At 45.3% G+C, this 25369-nt stretch overlaps 1 protein-coding gene across 3 annotated transcripts in view; it reads right to left on the reverse strand.

Annotated features, from left to right (window-relative positions):
• Window positions 1-25165, reverse strand: part of SYT16 (synaptotagmin 16) — a 110337-nt gene extending 85172 nt beyond the window's left edge. For all 3 annotated transcript variants that reach the window (XM_054068785.1, XM_054068786.1, XM_054068781.1), the window contains exons 1-2: window positions 25146-25165; window positions 14475-14615 (exon numbers count right to left, since the gene is read on the reverse strand). The gene's annotated coding sequence lies outside the window, so the exon portion shown is untranslated. The remainder of the gene's footprint in view (window positions 1-14474; window positions 14616-25145) is intronic.
• Between the last annotated feature and the right edge of the window lie 204 nt (window positions 25166-25369).

Here is a 25369-nt window from a genome sequence, read left to right on the forward strand (position 1 = left end):
ACCACCTCTGCAGGAGGCATGAGAACCAGTTGGCTGGGCTGGATGGGACCTTGAGCAGCCTGATCTAGTGGGAGGTGTCCCTGTCCATGGCAGCGGGTTTGGAATTGGATGATCTTTAAGGTCTCTCCCAACTTAAACCATTCTGTGATTCCATGATTCCCTTTTCTTGGTACTGCTGAATACTGCATGGAGTAGCTGGTAGCATGCAGGGGTAAAGAAAGGGACAACTTAAACTATTAAAAAAATTACAAAAAAATTTATTTATTAAAAAAATACAAAAAAGAAAGGTGGAAAACATGACACATGAGCAGATATAAATAAAGGGGAACCATTTAGCCTAAAAAGAGCAATGGGGAGGTAATCACTATAGGTAGATAGGGATTATCTGATCTCTCTATCTATTAGATAAAATGCTTAAATTGAAGGACGAAAACCTGTCAGGAGTGAGTAGATACAGCTCATCTGGGTGTGGGACAAGGGAACAGATTTGTGGTCTTTTCCAGCTTTATTTTCTATGATTATCTGTTCTCCCCAGCACTTATGGGTCAAGACACCCTCCTGCTTAGTGTACAAAGCCAGCCAGTATAGGATTTGGTTCCCATTTTGTTCAAGCCAGAGAGTTTCCTTAAAAAACTATAATGTCTCCATTTAACCTCGGGCTCTAAACACCCAAACAAAAGGGAGTAAAAATAACCACAACTAAACAACGAAAAGAGAGTAATTCAACAGAAGGAAAGTCAGTATTAAAATCCATTAGGCAGAGAAACAAAGACTCTATTAAATTTATTGCTTGGTTTCAGGACTTGGGAAGTGTCTCTTCATTTCCTGTACCTTTTGAGTATTTACTATGTCCCCTATGAGCTAAGTCTTCCAGAGTCATTTTAATGTCATGTTCTAAGCACTTCTGCATTGTAAATCATTGATTTTTATCTCCTTCTCCCAATCAATGCAAAGATATTTATGCTGAACACATAAAAGCTCTTGACACTATAGAAAAACCAATTACACCCTGCAAGACGTTTGCTTTTGGTCGTTGACATCATGGAATTATGCATCACATTTTGCACTTGCCTGAAATTTACAGGAAAGGCGTGTGACCTTGCCTGCCTAAAGTCTGCATCTCTGCAACCCAGTGAAGCAACGCAGCAGGAGCTTGCGGCAGAGACAGACATCCCCAGCTCAGAGAGTACCTGAACAACAAATTGTGAATGCTGGGAGAATTCATGAAAGCAGATGCAGCTCTCATGTCAGTCCGGCTCCTGTGCTCCTACCAGAGTTGGTGTCAGAGATAAGATGCTGGCAAGACAGATCTTTCTTCAAACCACTGCAGTTATGCTTCCCTCCACAGCCCCAGAGGCAGGCTGGAAAACTTCGTCTCTCCATGTTTGCCAGCGCTTCAAGGAGGGGCCCTGCATCCACCCTCTATCAGTGTGCCAGGCTGGTCCTTCTGCCTCTTCCCACTCCTATACAGTGGGCTAGCAACAACTATATTAAAACAAGGCAGACACACGCTGAAGCACCTGCAAGATCCAATTATTGTAATTGTCTAGAGCATACCATCATAGAGCGTGGCCACCTTAGTTTCCATCTCTTCAATAACGCTGCATCCTTCCTGGATTCCATCAGGACACTGGGCACAAAAATACAAAGCACACTTGGATGGCTCCTCCACTCCATCCTACTGACAAGACAGGTTCACAGGATGAGCGAGGAACCAGCCCCTTCATCTTGGCAGAACTGCAACAGACTTGTCAAGTCTTCAAGCGCTTTATATTCTTGACACCCACCAGTCACTGTCTTGCACTTTCTTTTTGTAGCAGCAGCAATTCACACCTTCCCATCAAAGAACCAATAAGCCTGTTTTCCCTGGAAAGGATCTGCCATCAGAGGACCTTCCAGGAGGTGCAGTCTTCCAAGCCTCAGCATCACACTCTCTCTCATGTCACCAGCTCAGTAACAAAAAGGAGGTTTCCTGCCACGTTAGGGCTGCCTCGCCACCACACAAGCTGAAGTTTGCTTTCTCCCAGATCAGATAGGGAAGTGTTTCCTCAATATTAAAACAGACTGTAGCATGGGAGGAACAATTATGTTGAACAAGATCATGCAGGAAAGTGCTTTACCTGCCTTAGCACTACCGTCAACTAAACCTTTCCATTTCAGCTGTTGGTCCAGGTTTTAGCTGAAGTCGACACATCTGTAGCCCCAGCAGGTAAGGAACAGCCTTCACAACTTTCTCAGGAGAAAAGCATTTCATTTTAAAACCTCGGTAAGATCTTTCAGCGTAAAAGGCTAATTCCAGCAAAGTCAGGTAGCTACGATGATTACATCAGATCCCGCCTGTAAACCATCAGCACACCTTTAATAAGAGCCTATAAAATAGAGAATATTAAATACTCAACGATCATCATTCTGTCTGCTGGTTGCAAGAGCAAGAAATACAAAAGCAGTGATGACAGCATAAGCTTTAGGTCCTGAAGTCATCCTGCTTAATTCTCTAAGATCCCAACTGACCCAGCTGACTGAGGCAGAAATATCTCTCATTAGCAGAACAATTAACTTTTTGTGTGTCCGGTAGATACAACTTCCAGGCACTACACAGGAGATTTATTCATTCATAGCCAAACTGCTTATACTGAATCTATTTTAAGTTTTTGAACTTTTCCTTAGAGGGAGTTGGGGATTTTATCTTATTGTCAAAACAGGCAGAACTCAGCGCAGTTCGTTGCACATTCTTCCCATTAACAGGTGACCACATTACTTGGGGGGGGGAAGCAATAAAAGGTCCAATTGTGTTTAAAAACTGACAACTACACTTTGACTCTTAAATTTTAGGAAAAAAAAATATTTCCCACCTCCTGCCCCCTAATCATTAATCCGCTTCTGAACATCTGGAGCACTGGGCAGTCAAAGGAATGATGTGAGAGTGACAAGCAGATAACGAGGGCAGAAGCAGGAGTAGAGAAGAGCTTCCTGCTTTTAAAGAGGTTGACGAGATGTACACACAAAAGAAATGCTAAAAACAAGCACTTGCAGCACATCAGTTCAAAGGCATTAAGCCCTTTGGCTATCTCTCTTCAAAACATCAAAGGAACCTTAAATAATAACAATATAAAATTAAGCTGATTTCCTACTCCTTAATCTAAATCAAGTAAAATGGCACACGTGGCTCAGTTTTAAACTACAGAGGAAATAACAACCTTCACTCAGAAGAAGATTGTGTAGACAAAAATTTCATTCTGTGTAGACAGAAATTTAATTCTGTTAGCCCACTTCACAGTCACATCTTAGCTAATTAGAAAACGCATAAGGAAATGAATCGGTACAAACATAAATTAATAGTGATCTCTATGTAATACCGACACAATATTCATCAGGCAGTAGTCAAGCAGATTCAGAAAGACTCTTGCCAATAGATCTCCTATTTGACAATAATGAATTTCAGTGTCTGAAAAACAGGGTGGTCTGTCGGGCACTTCACCTGATTGAATTCACTTGGGCAGTTGCACAAACCATTAGCCCTGAAAAGCACTTTCCACACTTCCTGGGGGGCAAATCCATCAGACTGAGGCAATACCTCCTCTGTTGTAATACCTGTTCTTAACTACAGACTCAGACAGACCTGGAATCCAAAGCAAGGCAACCTAATGGGGAGGGTCCGCTGGGCTCCGAGGCGGCCAGGGACAACATCTGAGGGGAAGAAAATGAAAGAAAGCAGTGCATTTGCAACGGTCTGGAAGGGACCATACCAAACAAAAATGCTACCATGGTACACTGACAAAGCACACGTACCTTCACCGTTCTCTCCGCATCGCAACACACATTTGGTAGCGATGTGCTGTTCAATCATCACTCTGTAGTCCTCCTTTTCCATCTACAGCATCTTCACTACAGAAGACAGGGCAGGACTCTCCACTGCAAGGGGCTTAGAGCCTGGGCCGCATCATACAGTGGCTGGAGATGTGTTTTCTGCTCTGGCTGCTCACTCCTGACACTACACAGCCCTGTGGAGGCCGGAGGAGTGGGAGAGTACCCTTAAACCATCTGTGATCCCTCCACTGCAACAGCCTCCCTTTGCATCAAGATGTTGTCTCCAGCCCTAGGCCACTAGGAGCTTCCAAAGACTGGAGAGAGGATGATAGGTATGGTTGCAATAAGAGAAATAAGAAATGGCAGAAGTGTGGCATTTATAGGTCCCATATATGTTTGCTTTAAAGGCATAACTGAAGAAAATAAAGCAAGCAGATAAAAGGAAAACACTACTTTTTTAATTGTCATTCAGGAAGTACGTATAAGGAATTTTCCTTCATTCAAATTCAAACAAGAGCATGCTGTACCTTAATTTTCAGCTCAAACATATAAAGTCCAGTCTCTTCTATCCATAGCTCTCTTTTCCTAGCATCATCTATAATTTGCACAGATGAACACACCCACTCTACTTAGAAAATAAATGAACAAACAAATACGTGTTTCAAAAGTATCAAAGCAAGTTGAAAATATGTTGCACAGTGATGTGCTTTATGTGTCTTCCAAAACACATATAGGGTAGCAGCTGCATTTCCTTACACCACTGGAAGGAAAAATCCCTGAACAGAAACAAAGAATGGCAAAGGAAAGTCAGTTGCTTAATGCAGAGTCCACGCGCAGACTTTTGCATGCACCCAGAGCAACTATTTGGGATAATTGTCTCTTTCCTGCTGTGAAAGGCAGTCAATTTTAATTTGGAAGAAGCATTGCTACTGCGAAAGTTAATAGAAATCTATCCTCCACTGACTTAGAGAGCAATGTTGGTAGCACGATCCTTGCTCAAGCACCTGCCTGCTGGATTTCAGCAGACTCCTCAATGCCCGGTAACCGCAGATACCTGCAAGGTGAACAACACTGATTCTGTGCACATCCCCAGTATGTGTGAGCAGCATGCAGGTGCTGCACACGCCTGCAGTGAAATGCAGCCTATGGCAGCTCTGGAAGAACCGCAAAGACTAAGCAACAACCCTTGCAGATGGCTATAAAGCAACAGATGTTACTGTACCTGCCTATTATTTGCTTTAGAGCTATCAGGGGAAAAGGGACAGGTAAATCAAGCATGGTCCCCCAAACATCCTTCAAAATAAGTTTGTGTACATACGTGTACATGCGCATGCACCTTTCTAAAGAGAGGTGGAGGCGTCTAAGTGTGATTCCGCAATTTAACTCACAGCAAGCAAGTGCTCAGAGGACAACAGGCTCCACAGGTGCCTGCAAGATCTGGATTTCGGTTCTCTTTGCAGACATATAAGGTCACAGGCTGGAGATGTGAAGCCTCTCAGGAAGGAAAAAATCCATGCCAAATGCTAATTAGATAATCAGTCAGCTGCACACAAACTGTTTACTGGGTAGCAAGGAGCTACCGACCCCTTCTGACAGCGTAAGCAGCCTCTAGGTTGTAGCTCAGCATTCTTAAGAGCAGTTTGACATAGGGAATAAACACCCTGTCATTTTGAATGCTGCCCTGTAATATTATCTGTAGTCATGTGTGTACGGCACATCTGAGATCTCACCTAAAACTAACTCAAATCCTTCCAGCAAAGAGAAATTTGGCTCCAAGTTGTGCTCTGCTGACAAGATGATTTATTGATTTATTTCTCTACGAGGAAAGAGAGCACCTCCAGTCAAAGGATATGATAAATTATGAGGCTGTCCTCGAGAAGGGGGAAAGTAACATGAAAATAAATAGTTCTTTTGTGGGCTCTGTTAGATGCACAGGAAGGATGAGTTGTGGTATGTCTGTATCCTTAAGTCATAGAAAAATATCCTACAAGTTGGCATTCCTCGGGCAGTCTGATGTAGTGAGGTGCCCCCTCCAAGGGGGATGGAATTGGATGATCTTTAATGTCCCATCCAACCCAAACTATTCTATGATTCTAAGTCTTTTTCAAGAGATTAAAACCATTCCAGCATGAGCACTGCCAGCCTAATGCTCAAAGTTCCTCTAAAAAGAGGGTCAGGTCTTCTTCGAACAGAAATTTTCTTCAAGCAAAGCAGTCTGTGAAATAATAATAACAAAATCTTGTACTTAATTCTATATAATTTTTAACTATTTTAAGCAGTCGACCTGCAGAGTAAAATTGCTATGAAAAAAAAAAAGCCCTGGAGGTACAGATATCACAGGGATGCTGCACTGCCCTCTAGAGCCGCTTTTCCTTTTTCATTCCAGCATCTAGACGCAAATGCTTACAAAATCAGCTCTGAAGACATCACAGAGGGGAGTGCTTTCTACTAGATACGAAGTACAGCAAATAACAGAGTCAAGAGTTCAGGTTCAGACTTTTCAAGTGGTTCTCAGTGTTCTTTTGGACAATAGCTCTTCCTGCTCCGTCTCTCTACTCAGAAAGGCATATCTATAAAATAAGGCACAGCATTTTAGGAAGGACTTCCAATATTAGTATCTCTATATCCTACAGAAATGAAGAAGCTAACAAAGGTAAAAACAAAAGTATTTTTTCTTACTTGCTCCTTTTGCAGAAGCCTATTCCTGTAACTCGGATCGAAGAATCTAACTGCTTCCTTCCAAAATGAAAGTTGCTGTAGTCAGACCTGCTGCACTCAAGCTCTGTGCAATGAGACAGAAATATGGGTATTGCTCCTATTAGTGTTTTGTTTTGATTTAAAAATAGTTTCAGTTCCTTTTCTTCAAAATCATAATGAAAGATTCCCCAACACAGCTCACTACTATACACATCCATCTGTGTGCAGCTAAATACCACCTATTTTTTTCTATTCATGAGCTGCAAGGAGAGGAAAAAACGTACCTTACCCCTAGCATATCAAAGTATACATCAAGTATCCACCACTGACACCACATCCTACAACCAAATGATCACATTGACATCACTCTTGTAGCAGAGGGTGGCCTAGATATATTTCACCTTTCTGCACCTGGATTGGTAGAGTAGATGCTCTACAGATCATTTCAGACCTCTTGCTTCACCCCTACTAGTTATGCATCTGGGCAGACCATATACTGACCCAAGACGTAACGTCTGCTTTTCTGCTTTGAAACACACAAATAAATTCTTTGTACTTGAACAGTGCTGATTTCAGGTTTCCCCGACAAGCTGCGAAGATGAGAGATGGGTTACAATCTAAAAATCACTTAAAGCCTAAAGAAAGAACAAAAAAAAGACATTAAATGAGGCAGAACATGAGCCGGCAATTGTATCCTGGGCTGCATCGAAAGCAGTGTGGCCAGCAGGTCAAGGGAGGTAATTCTGCCCCTCTGTTCTTCTCTTGTGAGACCTCATCTGGAATACTGTGTCCAGTTCTGGAATCCTCAACATAAGAAGGAGATGGAACTGTTGGAACGGGTCCAGAGGAGGCTGCAAAGATGATCAGATGGGCTGAAGCACCTTCCATACAAGGACAGGATGAGAGAGTTGGTGTTGTTCAGCCTGGAGAAGAGAAGGCTCCAAGGAGATCTTATAGCGACCTTCCAGTACCTGAAGGGGCTACAGGAAAGCTGGAGAGGGGCTGTTTACAAAGGCTTGTGGTGATAGGACAAGGGGCAATGGCCACAAACTGGAGAGGGGCAGATTTAGACTGGACATAAGAAGGAATTTCTTCACTATGAGGCTGGTGAGACACTGGCACAGGTTGCCCAGGGACGTTGTGGCTGCCCCATCCCTGGAGGTGTTCAAGGCCAGGTTGGATGGGGCCTTGGGCAGCCTGAGCCAGTGGGAGGTCCCTGCCCATGGCAGGGGGTTGGAATTAGATCATCTTTAAGGTCCCTTCCAACCCAAACTATTCTATGATTCTGCGAAATAAGGACAGAAGATGTTTTGTTTCATTTGTCACTGTCCACATCAAATTGCACAAATGCTGTGAGAGCCGATTAATTTCAAATACATGCCTGAAGGGTCATACTCCCAATGAGATATGGCTGAGCCAGCATCCTGCTGTCTGTTATCAGCTGACCTGCTCATAAATCATCACAGCAGTAATAGTGACTTATCCTGGATACCACAAACCCAAGCTTGAAGTCTTTAGCTTAGCAAGGCTCAGTGTAACCAATTTACTGTTCCATTTCCTGACACAGGGACTTCCCAAAGGCAAATTTACTCTACAATTTATTCTCTCTGCCTCTGTCCTTCATGCTGGGTCCCCATGCCTGCTTTAAGCTGTCTCTTGGTTTGGGTTTGAACGCAGCTCATTCTTCCCAAGCCTCTCAGATGGAAATACAAAAGAGTTTGCTGTTTAGTAATGATGGCAAATACCTCACTGTTAGGAGCAAGATGTGAATGGACAAGAACGTCCTAATGTTTCAAATGCTTCCCAATTCTTCTGAAAGTGTTACATTCTTTTGGCTAACCCATCTTCGCCGGCACCCTCTTTCCCAACCCTCTATCCTCAGGGATATCTGGACAAACTGAATTTTGTCTTTCCAGAGGTACCTCCTTGGAGATACAGGCACGCAGCTGCCATGTGGATGTTACAGCAAGGATGAGCCTTAGTTCAGAAAGAAGACATCAAAATTCAATCTCGTGTAGGTAGGTGTGCCCTGGGAACCCCAGATCCCATCACAGTCAGTGGATCAACACTCGGTGCAGCCCAGGCTGCTCAGAGATCCGCTCAGCCAAGCACTATGAGTCTACTTCAAAGGGAGCAGAATCACTCTCCAGCTTTAAGAATTGTCCCTAATAGATCTCCACTAACTGCAATAGCAACTTAGATGCCTACCACAAACCTTTGTGTTGCTTCTATCTCACACTGAATCCCACCTTCTCTCAGACTCATCACACTGACATACAGGTGTGTGCTCTTTGGTCAACATCATCATAACTTAAACCAGTGCAAGTTTTATGTGTGGACATAACTTAAGTATACATTGTTGTTTACATCATCCTAAAAAAAAAATGGAGGAGGGGTTGTTTTGTGGGTTTTGTTTTGTTTTTACAAAAGATTATATGCCCTCCTCCAGTTCAGTAGTGGCCCTTCAATGTTTTGTTAGTCTTTAGGCAGTGTTTTTGGAAACTACTGAGCAAATTGCAAACACTGAGATACTATTATCTCTGTCCAAGACAAAGTTGGAAAGCTTTTAAGTTGGCCAAACGTACATCACATTGAATCACACTCAATTAACCTAATCAAGTATTTCTCTAATGAAAACATATGTTTCTGGGCTGGCAGTTTCTGACTCAACCACAACTCATTCAATGCTAAGGAAAAAACATTAGAAAACCCATCTGTTCTCTTTAAATAGAGAAGCTATTTTTACCTTCATGATGAGCTCAAGTAATTATGAAACAAGTGGAGTGGGTTTCAAAAAGCAAAACAAAAAGAGAGGGCAAGACAGCTGCTACCTTGTGATTAACAGAGTACAAACATGTTGCTAGCCATGTGCAGTTTAGGTCTCACACTTCTAGCCCTGCTATGCATCATATAACCTATTATCACCCCATTAGTGGAAGCTACACAGTACATACTACAAGGAAGCACAGGGGTTAGAGCGCATCAACTGAGATTGGGTGAATGAATATTTACATACTGGAGTTGAATGCCAATAGAATCCCAAAGTTAAAGTTCTCAGAAAAGGGCTGATTCTCAAAGGAAATCAGTGACAAAATCCCACGCAATTGCTATTTTTAGCTGCCAAACTCAAAGCTGCACTCCTCAAAATCATCAGTCAGTTGACACCTAATCCTTGGAGATCTGACATTTTTTGCATTAAAATTCCCCAGGCACCCACCTGCTCACAGAAACGGTGACAGCATTAACCAAATCAGCAGAACTGCCTCATACCTAATCATTCCCGTAACCCATAACACAGAAATTTCTGCCCACGCTTCCGTATGAGCTTATCTATTACCAAAGAGATGAAGCACTCTATAAGATCAAGTGGGCAGTACCTTTCCTCCAGCAGTTGCATGGCTACAGCTACAAGACATAATAGTCCAGGGAGATCTTATAGCAGCCTCCAGTACTTAAAGGGGGCCTGTAGGAAAGCTGGGGGGGGGGGCTCTTTATCAGGGAGTGCAGGAATAGGATAATGGTTTTAAGCTGAAAGAGGGGAGATTTAGATTAGATATGAGGAAGTAATGTTTTACAGTGAGGATGGTGAGGCACTGGCACAGGTTGCCCAGAGAAGTCATGGATGCCCCCTCCCTGGAGGTGTTCAAGGCCAGGTTGGATGAGGCTTTGAGCAACCTGATGCCATGGGACATGTCCCTGCCCATGGTAGGGGAGGTGGAACTGAATAGGCTTTAAGATCCCTTCCAACCCAAACCATTCTATGATTCTATGTGGAAGACCTGGCTTTGCCTAGAAGGATCTAAACTGCAGCATCCACCTTGCCTTAGAGTTTGCAGTCCTCCTGGAGCACAGTAACCCTTAGTCCATCCTACTGAAACTGCCTCACTAGACCAAAGAGAAATGGCAAAGGAGTACAACTTCATCAGGCACCAGTGTGAGTTACCTGACTCAAGGCAATCTTGACTTCTTGCTTATGCTCCAGTGCTGGTGCTAACTGCTGGGAATACGGACAGCAGTTCAGGAGCCCGAAGGCTCCTCTTTTCAGTCTCTGAAAGGGGTACACCTCCACACTATGATGTTCCACGTTTCATGTTGACCAACTTAAAGCAATTCACACTCAGGCTGCTGGCTGTGGGGTCTCCCATGGCTGACCCCTGGATTTGTAGGACTATTCTGTTTATGGTCTGACAAAAGCTTATCATGGGTCTTGCTGCCGTGTCTAGGAAGGAAGCATTCCTCCAGTGTCTCCAACTAATGAGTGAGTGTGCCAAGCACAGCTCCCAGTCTTCCCTTGCCGCAACTCTGGAACCATCTAGTCATGGATTTAATGCTCAAAATGAACATGAGAGGTCCAAGACTGCTCGTTACTCTTCTGCTGGTTCAGCAAGGGACACTGATGAATAGTCCTTGGTGACTCCCAGCAGGCGAGATTTGCTGAGCAACATCGTACAAGCAAGCACTCCTTCTCCCTTCCGAGGGGCCAGCTCTACACGGCTCCCCTTCTCCTCGTCTCAAGGGAGAACAAAACACAACCAAGGCAACAGCAGAAGTTCTGACAGTGTCCCTCTGCCAGGAAGAGCACAGGGAAAGTTTAGGACAATAAAGAACTGGACCGGGAAGAGGCAAGAAAGCAGCAAGAAGGCAAATGGGCAGAAGAATAGCAGCTCTGGAGGTCTGTCTTTGTGCCTTCAGTAGGTCAAATACACGACTATGTGTTCTGCACAGTTCTTGCTGAGAAAGCACTGAAAACAAATGTGTTCACGAGAATCAGACCTCCCACACCTTGAGACTGCCTATTAGGAAACTTCTAATCCACTCCTCTTCTAAAAGGGGATCTGTGGCTCTGTTGCCAGAGTTGTTATCAGATTTAAGTTATTTGGTGGTTTTCATATAATCATAGAATGGTCTGGATTGGAAGGGACTTTAAAGATCATTCAGTTCCAATCCCCTGCCATGGGCAGGGACACCTCCCACTGGATCAGGTTGCTCAAAGCCTCATCCAGCCTGCTCTTGAGCACCACCAGGGATGGGGCATCCATGACTTCCCTGGGCAGCCTGTGCCAGGGCCTCACCACCCTCACAATAAAAGATTTCTTCCAAACAACTCATCTAAATCTCCTCTCTTTCAGCTTACAACTGTTCCTCCTGCCCTGTCCCTGCAATCCCTGATAAAGAGCCCTTCGCCAACTTTTCTATAAGCCCTTTTAAATACTGAAAGGCTTCTCTAAGCCTTCTCTACTCCAGGCAGAATAACCCCAGCTCTCCCAGCCTGTCCTCATCAGGGAGGTACTCCAGCCCTCAGATCATCTTTGTGGTACTCTCAGATCCCTCATCATGGACAACCTCAAGAAACATGGTAGACTTTCCCAACATAAAGTACAGCAACAACAATACACCTTAATTTGTTTACAGGCTGTCTTCTTACTTCAGTATAACAAAATGCCCTCTGCTTTCCTTGAAAAGCCAATGATACGCAGTATACAACTATATAAATTCCCAGTTAAGGAGGAGGGATACTTTTTAATGTTATACTCAAATGCAGGTAACAAATCAAGTAATTCAAAGTGCAGAACAAACACCAAAGCAGTGCTGCAAAACGCTGTGAGCATTTGTGAATCTGATCGATTACAGCTTCAGTGAAACCTTAACAAGTCTTTACTTTGAAGTACAGCAACAGAACCGGCTGGACTCATTTCTCAGCAGGGCTCCCCGTGCAGCTGTATCACCCACATGCGGACTGATGAATATAATTGCAGAATCAAAGTTATAGAACTTCTAAAGTCATTTTTTGCAAGTGGAAAATAAAATAACGTGTAATTATTCTCGTGCTCCATGGAACAGGCACTTTTTTAAGAGGACTGTTTAAATACAACTATCACAGCTTCGCTGACTAAAATTTAAGCCTTCATCAAACAATAATAGGTATTTTACCTAAATGTGCCTGAAGCAAATGATGAGGTGAGAATCTCAGCTGCTATAACAAATAACTCTCCAGTCCTTTGTGTCAATGAAAACAATATCTTATTTCCTTTCATCTGCTTCTCTGGAAAGACACTTGGAGGATTTAAACTGCTGCAAAACAAGAGGACAAAACCCTCCCACATATCAAACATTTTTTACATGAGTTTTATGGTGACTGCACTATTATTCAGGGTTGACCCAAAGTTTTTTGAACACAAAGTATAACCATAGCATGTTATGCAAAACTGACTTCAAACAACAAAGCCTCTTAAGTATTTTCAACAACAGTTACTGACATAAAATGTTGGTTCCAAAGAGTCACTAGGAAACAGAGAAGAAATACCCATTTTAGAACAGATCCTGTTTCATCCGCCTTTGTCAGTGTCTGATAAAAAGTTTTAGGCTCAGTTTGTCCAGTACAAAAGAGTATCAAAAGAAAAACCACTCCAAACCAAACAAACAAACAATGCCCCTGAGCCTCAACACGAGAAATCCAACACTTATAAGAAATTCATTGGAAACTCCTGAGATGCAGATCTTCTAACCCACTGTTCTAACACATGTCAAAAGTGTTCCAACTAGCATTTGTCATAGAAACACAAGCCTCCTTTAAACAGAAGTCCTATAATAACATCTCCCACATTGATTCCAGCACTGGCTTTGCTACTGTGTGGTTATTTTTTAACTTTCCTCGGGTGTTTCATGTTGCCAGAGGATCCCATACCCCATTGTTAAGGCTTGCCCTGTCCCTAGGAATGAAAAATCTCATGACTGCGAGTCCTCTGAAATAAATCTCAGAAACTGGGCCAAGTGAATTTTTTCACTTATTTACTACGACTCAAACGTTAAACAACATAGTTACCTGGTTTGGAGATGCATGTAAAGGTATTACGGAAAACAACATTTATAACCACACATATCTTACCTCAGCCCATAGGTGGGACCCTCACACTAATTTCTCTGAAGATGTTTGCTGGCAGAAGCAAGAATCTGTTTTCTCCAAAGGCTCTGCTCAGCTCAGTGTCTGTCCTTCTTCCTCCACACACTCCTTTTCTCCAATTTCCAACTCCAGAACTTGAGAAATCCCATTCTAATACTTTCCCAGTGGGGGGAACTCTCTGCTTGCACCTAGTTTTATTAAAACTGGTCTACCAATAGCTATCCTGGCTCTTAGTTACTGATAGTTTGTTAACCAGCTGTGAAAAACACCCTTTCCCCTCCCCCCATCAGGCTAATGAAGGCTAATTAAGGCTGACACCCCCACCACCCCCACCACTCCTGGGAGGCACCCAGTATCTTGTACACTTGAGTCACAAACTCTCAATAAGTCAGTGCCCAACTTCCTTTCACACTGCAAACCACTCCTCACCTAAACACCCAATGCACGAGCAGCAATTTATACTGACAGCAAAGAGGGGCTGCATGTAGCTCACTGTTAGCCCTCAAGAGAGAATGAACGCACCAACCAAGTAATTTCAGTGATAACTCACTGCAAAACCACTAAAGCACCATTAAAATCTTTGAGACAGAAGTCTAAGGAAGACGTATATCATATCTGCAGCCAACAAGAACACTGCAGGCAATGAGGTGTCTTAGTCACACTTTTGATAGTCCATTAAAAAGGAAAAGTAACCCTATCTGAGCAAACACAGCCCCTGCAAAGCTCTGGAGATCTTTGCCTCACTGAAGTCCCTCCTGAAATTGCAAAACACAGAGGTGAAGAGAAAACACTGCAAAATCCCTTTGGATGTCACTGTCTTTTTCATCCATCTGTTTACAGGGCAGAGCATCACAGGATACGGCCCCTCTCTGCTTCCCAAGTGAGCCAAGCGCATCTGGGCAGTGCACAAATACCTGAAGTATCCATGCACCTGTCTGTCAACCATAGCTCTGTGTTAATTAGTTAATTACATCCCTTCAGCAGTTCATACAGCACAAACTGTTGGAACAGTCTGCAATCAGCAAATCAGGCAAATGCTGCAGAAAGGGAGTGCTCGAGAGCCACAGACCTTCGTGTACCAGGCCAAGGAGCTGCCACCTCTTCTCAGGTCCATTTGTTGCCAGGGCTGGTGGCCTCGACAAACCGCTCCAGAGATTCACTCTTTGCCGTGAGCCTCACTTCCTTGCCTTTCTCAGAGCAAAATTAAACACTGAAGAAGAGAAAAAATCAATTACCAGTTGCTTGCTGCAGACAACAATTGCAAGATTATGATAATTACCTTTTAAAAGTGTCTCGAATGCTTATCTTCTGACCAAATCCACAAAACCAGCAGGAATCAGCAGTGTGCAGATGCCCTCTATCTGCAGAATTCCCCAGTGACTTGATGAAAAAGGAAAAGAGAGTACCACACCAAAGAGCAACAACTGCTTCTAGAAAGCTCTTTTCTTTCAGTCACAGTGAGATACCACAAAGGTATGGATCTGTGTACAAATTACTGGGTTTTGGTTTAGTCACCAAACATTTTTGTTTCAACTGCGCAAGCACTTTATTCTCAGGGTGATGTGGTGTTGTGGCCCAATCCTATCTCCCCGAGCTTCCCTGGAGACCTATTCTTTCTTTTTCTCCTTTCCATCTTCCTTCCAGCCTCAACCTCTATTTTTTTTTCACAACCCACAGCTCTGCCTCCACTCCAGGCCCACATTTCCATACCAACCTCAGCATGCCTTCCCAATGCTCTTACTGTACATCTTCTGAATCACCTGAAACTTCAAAACGGCTAAAAGCACAGTTCCTAATTTTGTTTGGCCCAAAATCAGAACATCTTCACATTTCAGAACTTGTTCTAGAGTCTCACATAGAGGAAGCATCCAAGTTTTGGTACAATGTCCGTATGGATATGCTCTTCATAATCCACCTGTACTCTTTCAACTCCCTTCCTGGTCTTTTTGATTTTGATTCCTGTGAGCTGCTCTTCTCGCAGCTCTGCAAATGGCATCTTTTCTTCTTCAGATGCCGCAAAGGTTGCTTTTCATTTATTTAACCGAGTTCTGCAGCTGGTCATGCTACTGATGGATAACATCTCTGTTGGCAAAGTTAATGACTGTTGACCTTCCACACAAAACTAATCTATCTTACGCATCAAAAGGGAGATATTGAAGAAGTCCATTCCAGATAGGACAGCTAACATAGTATTCATGACTGAATAAAACACAACTAATCAAATTTGCTTACAGTTACTGTAATAAGTTGACTACATACATATAAGATAAATTGTTGACAACAACATCCTCCTCTGAGTGGGAATCCATCTCCCAGAACTACATGAAGAAGAGTCAGTACGAAGTCCAAGTGCCTAAATAGCAACTATCCACACCAGTGTGTAGAGTTGGTGTCCTCCAGCCGCAAGACAGATTAGACTCGTGCCCTTGCTGAATAATTGATCAAACTTTCTCAGTGCACAATCACAGCAATCAGCAATAGATCATACAAATGGAAAGTGAACAGAAGGTCTCTTTAATGATTACTTAACCCCACCAATCATGACATCAACTTATCTAAGGCACACAAGAGGCTCCTTTTGAAAATAAAGCCACCTGATGTTTTTAGATAAGCTCCCCTGGTAATTATGACTACTGCTATTTACATACGAGTCATCTCCACAGCTGAGCAGCACTATGGAAGGGCTCATCCAGGCCAGATGGTACACACTTGTCTCCCACGTGCATGGGAACCAAAAGAACACTTCAAGAAAGTAACACGCAATGAATGTTAAGGACTACTGCAGATGGATCCCTTGGGAAGTGCTGGCATCATTACTTAGAGCAAAGGCAAGCAACAGCACTTCCTTTTATAAACCCTGACACAGCTCACTGCTCTCGCTGCTGTAACGCTAGTACAGGGCCTCAATGCACCCACAGATACACCACCCCACTCACGAGACTTCCTCCTTGATTGCCCGTCTGCACAGGACCCATTTCACGGTGACTTAAGCATATTAAATTAGTGCTACAGCCATTATCAGCAAGGCTGCAGTGCAAAATTTGAGTAAACCTGTCGTACATGTTTGAAAATGTTTTATTTGATACCTCACTTGTGTATTCAAACCTCTAAAAATATATTTTAGAAGCCTGGCTCTAGGGTCCACCAGCCCAGTGGCCGTTTAGCTTTTATTTTGTCAAAGAAGGAACACTGCCCTGCACCTCTGCAAATGCATCCCAGTTCTACAGCCAAAGCACACCTCATCCTCTTCGAGGCATATAAAGTTGCCTATATTGCGAATAACAATGCCCAAACCAAACTCTCCTCAGAGGCAGTGTCCCTGGGGAACGCTCCCCACTTGAATCAAAACAGGAAGGAAACAGATTTAAAATGTTCTCCAATTTATTTTTCGAGCTGTTTTGGAGTTTGACTCTGTGTTTGGATGTTTTCTCATGGGGACAGGTGCAGAAGCACAAATACAAGTGCTTTATAAAAGTAACTGTTCTTCCCATATTTAGAAAAGAACATCCAATTGCAATCAATATTTTCCACAAAGCAGACATTTTTCAAAATTTGCTTCCAACAGAGCCAGGTACGATGCAGATCCGTTACAGTAAGAATTTAAGCAACAATAAGTCAAATGAAACAAGAGAAGACAATAATAAAAATACATCATCTAACAGCTCTGATTAGTTTCCACAGCAGGTTTTTCATATGCACCAGTGTGGCAGTACTCAAGAAAGCTTTTCACAGTTCCACACACTTTTACATTCAGGCACTAAGCATACAGGTGCAGGAGGTAATTTGCTAAGACAATCAGCTCACAAGGGCAGCTCAATCACAGCCTGAAGCAAGAGACCTCAACCCCCAGGGCTTATGTCAGAACAACTTCCAGGCTCCCTCCTCCCCGAGCAACTCTGGGGGACACAGGAGACAGAGCTTGCTCCGCTATGGTGCCCTGAAAAACAACAGTACTGAGGGATCATCCTTGCCACAAATTGGAGTTTTAACTGCAGCTGAGAGGCTGAGCTGCAATAGGTACGTATCTCCTCAGACCTCACGGCAGGCATGCCAACTCCTAACACCACCTTAAAAAGTCAAGATTCACATCTTCACCTTCATGCCATCCAGAAAGACACGGGAAGCTAATCAAGAAGACTGGATTGCTGTTGGCAGTTTAGTCACTTATTTCTTTATAGAAGCATCTACCAGTTTTGCCTGTATTCTGATATGAACAAGGATCTTAAAAGCCAAGAGAACAAGAGTATCCTCCTCTGGATTGCTACATCAGACTCACATCCCCTTCCTAGCAGCTTCTTAAAAGGGAGTAATTCACTCAGGATTCAGTTACTGTGCCTGAGATCTCATTACTGCACTAATAAGTATTAGTGACACATTACATCGCTGTGATAACCATCTACGTGAAGTGACACAAATGCATAGCCATAGATTACTCAATTAAGAGCTTGTTTAAATGACCGACAGACCTTTAGCAGAATGAAGTTGCCTTTGGGTGCAATACAGCCAGCACGCTCATCCACAGAGAGAACAGGTTTGCTGATGTGAAATGTGGTTAAGCCCTGGTGCAACCCACCTGGGGAAGAGGACTTGGGCATCCTCAGGACACTGCTGGTTTCTCTACACATCCTAAGCCAGGAAAAACAAAACTGAGATACAATGCAATGAACTTCCAAATGAAAGCCAGTGTATTTCCAGTATCTAAAAATACCTCTGAACAGTCATCTGTATATCCCCTCTTTGAAATATATTCTCTTATGAGATTTTTAATTTAAAAATATACAGAATCTACATAATACCATAAGGATACCACAGAGTCATGGAATCTTTTGGGTTGGAAAAGACCCTTAAGATCAAGTCCAACCATTAACATAACACCTCCAAGTCACCACTGAAACATGTCTCTAATTAACACATGCACACATCTTTTAAATACATCCAGGAATAGAGACTCCATCATGTTTCTGGGCAGCCTGTTCCAGTGGTTCACAGCCCTTTCAGGGAAGAATTTTTTCCTAATATCCAGTCTGAACCTGCCCTGGTGTGACTTGAGGCCATTTCTTCTCATCCTCTCACCTGTTACTTGGGAGAAGAGACCAAGACCCACCTCACTACAATCTCCTTTCAGGGAGCTGTAGAGTGCGATGAGGTCCCCCTCAGCCTCCTCTTCTCCAGACTAAACAGCCTTAGTTCCTTCAGCCGCTCCTTGTAAGACTTCTGCTCCAGTCCATTCACCACCTCCATTGCCCTTCTCTGGACACGCTCCAGCCCCTCAGGGTCCCTCTTGTAGCGAGGGGCCCAAAACTGAAAACAGGATTTGAGGTGCAGCCTCACCACTTCTGAGTACAGGGGCACAATCCCTTCCCTGGTCCTGCTGGCCACACCATTTCTGATCCAAGCCAAAATGGTGTTGGCCTGCTTGGCCACCTGGACACCCTGCTGGCTCATGTTCAGCTGCTGTCAACCAGCACCACCAAGTGCTGTTCCACCAGGCATCTTTCCAGCCACTCTTCCCCAAGCCTGTAGCCTTGCATGCGGATGTTTTAACCAAAGTGCAGGACCCTGCATTTGGCCTTGTTGAACCCCATACGTTGACCTTGGCCCATCGATCCAGCCTGTCCAGGTCCCTCTGCAGAGTGTTCCTGCCCTCAAGCAGATCAGCACTCCCACACAACTCGGTGTTGTCTGCAAACTTATTAAGGGGGCACTCAATCCCCTTGTCCAGACCATTGATAAACAGAACTGGCCCCATCACTGAGCCATGGGGAACACCACTTGTGACCGGCCACCAACTGGATTTAACTCCATTCAGCACAACTCTTTGGGCCCAGTCATTCAGCCAGTTTTTAACCCAGTGAAGAGTATGCCTGCCTGAGCCATAAGCAGCCAGTTCCTCCAGGAGAACGCTGTGGAAAATGGTGTCAAAGGCTCTACTAAAGTCTAGGTAGATAACAGCCACAGCCTTTCCCTTGTCCACTAAGCCAGTTGCCTTGTCATAAAAAGAGATCAGGTTAGTAAAGCAGGACCTGCCTTCCCAAAACCCACGCTTGCCTGGTTGCTCTGTACACGCCTCATAACGGCACTCAAGATGATCTGCATCCTTTCCCAGCACCAAGGTCAGACTGACAGGTTCCCCAGATCCTCCTTCCAGCCCTTCCCTTAGATGGATGTCACATTTGCTAACCTTCAGTCAACTGGGAGCTCCCCAGTTAGCCAGGACTGCTGACAAATGATGGAAAGTGGCTTGATGCGCACTTCTGCCAGCTCCCTCCACACTCTGGGGAGAATCCCATCTGACCCCAAACAACTGTGTGCCTCTAAGTGGTGTAGGAGATCACTACCTATTTCCTCTTGGATTATGGGGGCTCCATTCTGCTCCCCATTCCTGCCCTGCAGCTCAGCAGGCTGAGTACCCAAACAACAAGTGGTCTTGCTGTTAAAAACTGAGGCAAAAAAGGCATTAAGTATCCCAGTCTTTTCCTCATCCTTTGTCACTATGTCTCCTCCCACATCCAATAAAGGATGGAGATTCTCCCTAGCCTTCCTTTTGCTCCTAATGTATTTATAGAAACTTCTGTATTGTCTTTTACTGCAGTAGCCAAACTAAGTTCTAATCGGACTTTGGCACTTCTAATTTACTCCCTGCATAAGCTCAAGGCATCTTTACAGTCGTCCTGAGTTGCCTGCCCCTTCTTCCAAAGGTCAAAAACTCTCCTTTTTCACCTGAATTCCAGCCAAAGCTCTCTGTTGATCCAGGCCAGGTTTCTTCCCCACTGGCACACCTTCCAGCACACAGGGACAACCCACTCCTGCACTTTTAACACCACTATTACTGTATTCAAATGATCCACAGTTCTCTCTGGCCAAGTTGTACTCCTCTCAGATTGGGTTGAAGCCAAAGTTACTGGAGACCAAACTTCCCTCACTTCTGATCCTTCAGCCTGCAGGAACAATGAATTATTCAACAATAAAAATCACAGCAAGACAGCTGTAACGTGTATCTCTGATCACCTCAAGTCATCGCCACCACCTCCTCTGGCAGCCCAGAATCACAGAGGAAGAGAGATCCTTTGGCTATTATTCTCTTTTCTGAGGAACAGCTCTGATACAAGGACAGAAAGTTGACACTACCTGAGCTATCAGGATGCCTCTGCTCCTCCCAAAGCTCTGCTGATGGTGCCACTGCTCCATGCACGTACAGGCAGGGCTGGCATCTGCTGAAGTGTTCTCGGATATAAAGCTAAATAGAATAATCCAGATTTGCCTACTTCAATAGAAACCATAGTTTATATCTGCGTGGAATTTAATACAAGTACACCAAGTCCAAGGAATGCCAGCTCATTCATTTTAATATTAGATTTCTCTCTGGCCTTTTTCACTTCAGGTTAGTATTTCTCAATCAAAACATTTAGTAATTTTCAAACAGATGAGGAATTAACTATCAGATGTGCTTACAAGATTGAATATTTCAAGCCACCAAGTCACTTAACTGCCAGGCCCAAAGAGTAGTGGTATATGGAGTTAACTCCAGCAGGAGGCTGGTCACAAGTGGGGTCCTCCAAGGCTCAGTGCTGGGTCCAGTCCTGTTCAGTATCTTCATCCAATGACCTGGATGAAAGCACTGAGTGCACCTTTAGCAAGTCTGCAGATGACACTAAGCTGGGAAGAAGTGTCTATCTGCTGGAGGGTAGGGAGGCTCTGCAAAGGGATCTGAACAGGCTGGACTGCTGGGCCGAGACCAATGGCATGAGGTGTAACAAGGCCAAATGCCGGGTCCTGCACTTGGGGCACAACAACCCTATGCAGTGCTACAGACTGGGGGAAGAATGGCTGGAGAGCTGCACAGAGGAGAGGACCTGGGGGTGTTGATTGACAGCAGCTGACTGAACATGAGCCAGCAGTGTGCCCAGGTGGCCAAGAAGGCCAATGGCATCTTGGCTTGTATCAGAAACGGTGTGACCAGCAGGTTCAGGGAGGTTATTCTGCCCTTGTACTCAGCACTGGTGAGACCGCACCTCGAGTACTGTGTTCAGTTCTGGACCCCTCACCACAAGAAGGATGTTGAGGCTCTGGAGCGTGTCCAGAGAAGAGCAACGAAGCTGGTGAGGGGCTGGAGAACAAGTCTTACGAGGAGCAGCTGAGAGAGCTGGGGTTGTTTAGCCTGGAGAAGAGGAGGCTGAGGGGAGACCTTATTGCTCTCTACAACTACCTGAAAGAAGGTTGTGGAGAGGAGGGAGCTGGGCTCTTCTCTCAAGTGACAGGGGACAGGACAAGGCGGAATGGCCTGAAGCTCCTCCAGGGGAGGTTCAGACTGGATATCAGAAAAAGAATTTTCACAGAAAGCATCATCGGGCACTGGCAGAGGCTGCCCAGGGAGGTGGTCGAGTCCCCATCTCTGGAGATATTTAAAAGACTGGCAGATGAGGTGCTCAGGGACATGGTTTAGTGGCAGATAGGAATGGTTGGCTTTGATAATCCAAGATATCTTTTCCAACCTGGTGATTCTATGGTTCTATGAATGAATGCAAAATACACGGGTAGCCTTGAAAGGTGGACACCTCAGAGGAGGCGTCTTAGTTCTCTACAAGACAAGATGACTAAGGCTGAGATACAGAGCAGGTTGGAAAAGGGGGTTTGCCAGATCTAGACTGGCACATGAACCAATGGGCAGTTCAAGATATGGCTCTGGATCAAGTCAGCTGAGTTTGTTAGGGTTTATTATCCTGCGTCTCACTGCAGCACCAGTGAGAGGCAGTGGCAGCCCTAAGACAACATCACATGGAAGGAACCACAAGGAACAGCAACCAAAGAAGCACAAATGTTTCCACCTTTCTCAAGCAAAGCTCAGCCAAAAGCAGGTTGGGAAATGATAATCCACATTAAAGCTTCAGGAGCTGAACTGTAAGTTGCTGTGTGTGTGTGCAGGCTGCCTTCTTAAAAACAACTGAAACAACATTTCACTATTGCTGCAATCAATGCCATGATTGTACTTCATGGTGAATCCCATCCCTTGTGCTTTTGGGGCTTATGAGGAATTAACTTACAGCACTAAGTATCGGCTTAATGTTCTGCTTGCTGCTTTCTTACTTCAGTCTCCTCATGCTTACAACAAGAGGAAAAAAAGGCATAATCTGACTAAGTTAAAATGCTAGGAAAAAATGCTTTAATTCCCCTTCACTAGAAAGAACATTGACCTTCTGGGTGCCCAGGTCTGACCTCCAAGCTATAACCTACGAAACGAAGTCTCACTCACTGCTCTTATCACCCTTGCTACAATCCCAGGCTGGGAAAGCCTGTCCACACGGCTGATCAAAGCACCCTGTGCACCCTGAATTTAAAAGCACAGGATCAGAGTGGTGGGAGCTCAGCCTCCATCAGTCACCCACCAACCACCTCAGCCCAAAGACTGATCCTACAACGAGAAGAAGAGGTACCTTAAACACACAATACCTCTTACAGGTGTTTGGAAGACACAGAGTTGTTCTTGTTTAAGGAAGAACCACATAGGTCTGCTGACTTTTGGGTCAGGACCTCTAATTATTTAAATATTGTATAATTATCCATTTCTATTCGTGCAGCAGGAAGAGAGGTGAGAAGCTACAGGAAAAGTGTCCCATGGCAGGGGATTGGAACTGGATGATCTCTAAGGTCCCTTTCAACCCAAACCATTCTGTTATATGATTCTGTGATTCTAAGCCAAGCCACAATATTTTTATCAATTTGCAAAATGCTATAAAATACAAACTCACTATAATTCAATTGTGCACCATAATTCAATTGTGAATTGTGTTCAAGTGTGGTACACTTATATGTACCACTATAAGTGCCTTTCGATCTCTGCTTTGAAGATCTAACTAGAGAAAGGACAGATTCTGCTAGGTAAAGGCGCACCATTACTTTGAACAAACGATGTTCTCTTGAGGCCACCTTAAAGCACTGAACAACTCTACATCACTTCAGCCTGGGCCTTGCCCAAGATGGCCCTTCCTTAGGGACAGAGTCTTGGAAGAAAGCAAGGAATAGCAAACAGAAACCATAGAATCATCATAGAATGGTTTAGGTTGGAAGGAATCTTAAAGACCATCCAGTTTCAAACTTCCACCATGGGCAGGGACACCTCCCACTGGATCAGGCTGCTCAACACCTCATCCAGACTGGCCTTGATCACTTCCAGGGACAGGACTTCCACCACTTCCCTTGGCAATCTGTTCCAACACCTCACAGTAAAGGATTTCTTCTATAATATCTAGTCTAAATCTAACCTCTTTCAGCTTAAAACCATTAATCCTCATTCTATCAACCCAGCAATCATCAATAAGGGCTGATGTTGGTGGTTCTGGAGTAAATCAGGAGAGGACCGCCAGGACCTTGACTCACAGCATCAGTTCAGGTTTTAACTCGCCAGTGCTATGACCCAAAACAGGAAGAGAAGATCCTGCCTTCCATGCAGCAGCGCTATTACCGCAGACAAGACCTACGCCACAGTGGTCATGTCATCAGGAAACGCCCTAACCCACTGAAGAACAGAAGGTGATCATCCCTAAGTTATTTGTAATATCATGTGGTCAGGGACCCAACCACTATGAGCCTCTGTAAGTGAAGCAGCACAAGGATAATGACAGGCCTCTCATAATGACAAGAACACCTGTTCATTAGTATCTTAAAAGCAGGCTTTCCCATTTATTTATTGTCCCTATAACCGGTGTCCTGCGCACCTGCTTTTCTTTTCCCATGTGGACGGCACAGGCAACACACACACAAACAGAGCCCCCATCGCCATCATATTCACCACCACCCACCACCCCCTCCCAAGCCCTGGCACCACCCCCATCCCAACACCCTCTCCTGGACCCTGGCACCATTCTCACCCCCATCACCCTCTCCCAAATCATGGCACCATCCCCACCACCCTCTCCCAGACCCTGGCACCACCACTACTCCCATCAACCTCGCTCAGACCCTGGCACCATCCCCACGCCCCAACACCCTCTCCCAGACCCAGGCATCATCCCCACCCCATCACCTTCTCTCACAGCCTGGCACCATCCCCACCCCCCCAGAACCTCTTCCAAACTGTGGTACCATCCCCACCCCCAACACCCTCGCTCATAGCATGGCACTATCACTACCCTTCTCTCCCAGACCCTGGTACCATCCCCACATCCCAACACCCTCTCCCAGACCCTGGCACCATCATCAACCCCCCAAAACACCCTCTCCCAAACCCCGGCACCATCATCACCCCCCAAAACACCCTCTCCCAGACCCTGGCATCATCATCAACCCCCCAAAACACCCTCTCCCAGACCCTGGCATCATCATCAACCCCCCAAAACACCCTCTCCCAGACCCTGGCATCATCATCAACCCCCCAAAACACCCTCTCCCAGACCCTGGCATCATCATCAACCCCCCAAAACACCCTCTCCCAGACCCTGGCATCATCATCAACCCCCCAACACACCCTCTCCCAGACCCTGGCACCATCATCACCCCCCAAAACACCCTCTCCCAAACCCTGGCACCATCATCAACCCCCCATCACCCTCTCCCAGACCTTTGCACCACCCCCACTCCCCATCCCCTTCCCGAACCCTGGCACCGTCCCCACCGCATCCCTCTCTCCCAGACCGCGGCACTGGGAGGAGGCGGCACCCGAGCATCCTTGCCTGAGGATGCTGCCCTTCCTCCCCCCCATTTCCCGGGATGTGGGTTCCCCCCGCGGAGCCGCCCCCGCACTCACCGCCGTCCCCATGGCCGCGGCGCCCCCCGCGCTCCCCCCGACGCGGCGGCGCCAGCGCGGTGCGGGGAGGGACGGGAGGCGGCCCGGGCCGCCGCCGCCGAGGAGGAGGGGGCGCGGGGACCCGCACGGCGCCTCCCCGCACGGGTACCGGCTGCCCGCGGCTGCGGGAGGGAGCGGGGCCGCCCACGGGGACAGAACGGGGTGCGGGCATCGCTGGGTGCGGG

The sequence above is a fragment of the Cuculus canorus genome, chromosome 5 (genome assembly GCF_017976375.1).
Source record: "Cuculus canorus isolate bCucCan1 chromosome 5, bCucCan1.pri, whole genome shotgun sequence".
NCBI classification, from domain to species: domain Eukaryota; kingdom Metazoa; phylum Chordata; class Aves; order Cuculiformes; family Cuculidae; genus Cuculus; species Cuculus canorus.